The 4,676-nt window shown below is 36.6% G+C and overlaps 1 non-coding gene across 1 annotated transcript; it reads left to right on the top strand.

Annotated features, from left to right (window-relative positions):
• Positions 1-2,068: 2,068 nt before the first annotated feature.
• Positions 2,069-2,142, top strand: TRNAR-CCG (transfer RNA arginine (anticodon CCG)). The gene has a single exon. It is a non-coding gene; the product is annotated as a tRNA-Arg (tRNA).
• The last annotated feature ends 2,534 nt before the right edge of the window (positions 2,143-4,676 follow it).

Raw genomic sequence — 4,676 nt, 5'->3', positions numbered from 1 at the left:
AACTTGATATTCATGACCTTTCTCTCATTGATCATTATCTCTTCTCTTCATACGCACATCTGTATATGTATTTTCGGACAATTCGCACCATTATGGTCAAAGGTCCATTCGGTTCCTTGATTTCATTCATGAACTAGTTTAACCACTGAAAGGTTCTCGGGTCAATCCATGGAGGAAGAACTTCAAGAGCAAAGATTGGGTTGCGTCATACATAAAGAACATTATACAATGAGAGTGTATCTAGCACCCCAATAACGGACGACTTTTTGTAGGATATTTCTGTAAAAAATGATTGTTTATGTTCGGTCCATGTCGAGTAGACCTCGTCCTTGCGAGAAATAATTATTAATAAAGGAGGGACTTATGTCACCAAAAACAGAGACTAAAGCTAGTGTCGAATTCAAAGCTGGTGTTAAAGATTACAGATTAACTTATTATACTCCTGAATATCAGACCAAAGATACAGATATCTTGGAAGCATTCCGAGTAACTCCTCAACCGGGGTGCCACCTGAAGAAGCGGGAGAAGCAGTAGCTGCTGAATCTTCCACCGGTACATGGACCATTGTTTGGACCGATGGACTTACTAGTCTCGATCGTTACAAGGGGCGATGCTATGACATCGAGCCCATTCCTGGAGAGGAGACTCAATTTATTGCCTATGTAGCTTACCCCTTGACCTTTTCGAAGAAGGTTCTGTTACTAACTTGTTCACTTCCATTGTAGGTAATGTATTTGGATTCAAGGCCTTACGGGCTCTACGTTTGGAAGATTTGTGGATTCCCCCTTCTTATTCCAAAACTTTTCAGGGTCCACCTCATGGTATCCAAGTTGAAAGAGATAAATTGAACAAATATGGTCATCCTTTATGGGGATGTACTATCAAACCAAAATTGGGTCTATCAGCCAAAAACTATGGTAGAGCAGTTTACGAATGTCTCCGTGGTGGACTCGATTTTACTAAGGATGATGAGAACGTAAATTCCCAACCATTCATGCGCTGGAGAGATTGTTTTGTCTTTTGTGCGGAAGCAATTAATAAGGCTCAGGCTGAGATGGGTGAAATTAAGGGACATTATTTGAATGCTACTGCAGGTACATGTGAAGAAATGATGAAAAGGGTAGTATTTGCAAGAGAATTGGGAGTTCCTATCATTATGCATGACTACCTGACGGGAGGTTTTACCGCAAATACTTCTTTGGCTCATTATTGCCGAGACAACGGCCTACTTCTTCACATTCACCGCGCGATGCATGCAGTTATTGACAGACAAAGAAATCATGGTATGCATTTCCGGGTACTGGCTAAAGCATTGCGTATGTCCGGTGGAGATCATATTCACACCGGTACTATAGTAGGTAAACTTGAAGGGGAACGAGACGTAACTTTAGGGTTTGTTGATCTACTGCGTGATGATTTTATCGAAAAAGATCGAAGTCGTGGTATTTACTTCACTCAAGATTGGGTATCTATGCCAGGTGTTATGCCCGTAGCTTCAGGAGGTATTCACGTTTGGCAAATGCCTGCTCTGACCGAGATCTTTGGGGATGATTCCGTACTACAGTTTGGTGGGGGAACTTTGGGACATCCTTGGGGAAATGCACCTGGTGCAGTAGCTAATCGGGTTGCTCTAGAAGCTTGTGTACAAGCTCGTAATGAAGGACGTGATCTTGCTCGTGAAGGTAATGAAGTGATCCGTGAAGCTTGTAAATGGAGTCCTGAACTAGCTGCTGCTTGTGAAGTATGGAAGGAGATCAAATTTGAATTTGATGTGATTGATCGCTTGTAATCCAGTGACTTTCGTTCTACCAATCGGACTCAGCCCAATCTTTTACTACTACCCCAAATATTAGTCCAAATCGTGAGCGGAGATATGGGATTTCAGATATCAATATATGGAATTTCCATATATTAATATCTATATATCAATATCTATGTAGATATTGATATATAGATATTTCCAAGGTTAAATATCTCAAACAGAGTTATTTATGAAAAAAAATTTGGGTCAAGCATTCGATAACGAATCCTATTCATCCTTTACAATGATCTTATAGATCATTCGATAGGGTTGGTAGCTCAATGGATCAGAGCTCATGGTTCCGGACCGTGAATTCAAGGGTTCAAATCCCTTCTAGCCCAAAAGATGTTGTATTTTAAATGAAAATTCCTTTCCATCGCGGTATAGGAGAGAATCTTTCTTTATAATAGAATAAAGTATTCTATCATAATCCCGGATCGATACTTCAGATTCCTAATCAATAATAAATGGAAATGATTTCTCAATGATTCATTCCACTATTGATTAATAATTTTCATCATTGTATTTATACTTATACGACTTCTCTTCATACAAAATAAGATAGGAAAAGTAACAATTTTCACCTTTATATGGAAGGAAAACTCTATGTCTATAAAGGAGTGGTTCGAAGACAAGCGTAAAATAACTGCATTACTAAAAAATTCGGTCGAAAGGGATAGTAAGGATGCCAATGAGACGGAGAAAAACAAGAATAAAAGTATTGATTACGCTAAAATTAAGAAGTTATGGGCTCAATGCGATAATTGCGAGAACTTACTATATCTCAGATTCTTGAGAGAGAATCAAAGTGTTTGTAAAGAATGTGGATATTATCTGCAAATGAATAGTTCAGATAGAATAGAACTTCCAATTGATCGTGACACTTGGCGTCCTATGGATGAAGACATGTACACTCTAGATGTTCTTCAATTTTATTCTGAGAATGAACCTTCTCATTCTGATAATCTTAATTCTGAGGATGAATCTTATAAGGATCATATCACTTTCTATCAAATAGAGACAGGTTTAACTGATGCTATTTAAACAGGCATAGGTCAATTAAATGGTCTTACTATCACACTCGGAGTTATGGATTTTCAGTTCATGGGAGGTAGTATGGGCTCTGTAGTAGGTGAGAAAATAACCCGTCTGATCGAGTGCGCTACCGCGGAATCTCTTCCATTAATTATGGTGTGTGCTTCCGGAGGAGCACGTATGCAAGAAGGAAGTTTTAGTTTAATGCAAATGGCTAAAATAGCTTCTGCATTATATATTCATCAGAAGGAGAAAAAGTTGTTATATATATCGATTCTGACGTCACCGACAACTGGTGGAGTGACTGCTAGTTTTGGCATGTTGGGAGATATTATTATTACCGAACCTAAAGCGTACATTGCATTTGCAGGTAAAGAGTAATCGAACAGACATTAGGTCAGAAAGTGATTGAAGATTTTCAGGTGACTGAGCATTTATTTGGTCATGGTTTATTTGATCTGATCGTTCCACGTAATCTCTTAAAAGGTGTTCTGAGTGAACTATTTTGGTTTTACGTTTTACGGTCTTCCTTGTAAATAAATAAAAAGAAAAAAATGAACGTTGAGTTTCCTTATTAGGAAAAAGGATCAAATCGAGTTCCTTGTAACGGAAGTGACAGTGATACAGTTTCTTATCGCGGCGAAGGAGAGAATTGCTTTTCATCCCCTTCTTATTAACAATTTATGATCCTCGAGCCTATACTAACAATCCATATAGCCAATTCTCCGCTTTCAGAAATCAGAGAAATTTTGGTCAGGAAGAACATTTGGACTTTAGTAACATGTACATGATCATTACCATCATTATTTTTATACGTTTAGTCTTGTTGAAAGAGACCGTTTTGATATTGTTATATGGTTTTGATAGTTAGATTGCACATATGTAATATACTTCATGAGTAAAATTGATTGGTTAAAGGATGAAAACGTTCACACTTGTTCATGATACACAATAATGAATACATGCTAATTTGTATTATTAACTAATGTAGGCATGTATTTGGAGAATACTACATGTTTACAAGAAATAGTTGGAACAATTATTTATCTAGTATTGAGATAGATGCAAAAAATAAAATATATTGTTGATATTGTGAAAAATCGATCAAAATATCTCTTATTGAAATCAACCGACAATGATTCAATGTGTTTAATTTTGAGGAAAAATAATAAACTGTAAATAATGAATAAAAACATGATTGCAATATTCACTAAAAAAAATTGCAGAAACTCTGATATAAAACCAATCACAAAATGCACACAATATTTTTGGACAAAACATCCTTGGTAAAAACCTAAAGAGAAAACCAGTTCTTTAGATTTGAGGGTTTTATTATTAATCTTCAGCAAATTTTCAATTGATAAATATTAACATTGCTTTCCAAACAACAACAAAGCTCTGGTAAAATATTTCTTCACTTCCACAAGTCGATTTGACCACTAGAAAGGTCAAGAACTCCCTCTGCAACCTGACACGACCTCTCCTGCAATTCTCACTGCTATTCAAGTAATCTGCTATGAATTCCTGCAATCTGTATTTTCTGTAATCTTACTAATTTCTTGCAATTCACTTTGTAATTGGAAATCTTGATCTACTAAACTAGCAACTTCTATAGCTTCCTCATGGAAATCATGTATGATCTCCTCTTGGAAATCTCTATCTTTTTATCTATAGAATAACTAAGGAGAATTCCTCCTCTGGATCTCGGAAACTAGAAGAATATTAATGAAAGAAAACTCGAGAAATATTCATTGCTTCAATTGTTGCAGAAAATCTCACCAGTGTCAAACCTCACACTATCACTGCACTCTCTTCTTTGCAATGAATGAACCCCAAGATT

This window comes from Pinus tabuliformis, chromosome 6 (assembly GCF_031772625.1).
Source record: "Pinus tabuliformis cultivar Carrire ecotype Pingquan chromosome 6, CPIR1, whole genome shotgun sequence".
Lineage (NCBI taxonomy): Eukaryota > Viridiplantae > Streptophyta > Pinopsida > Pinales > Pinaceae > Pinus > Pinus tabuliformis.
This window is presented reverse-complemented; position numbering and strand designations above follow the sequence as displayed.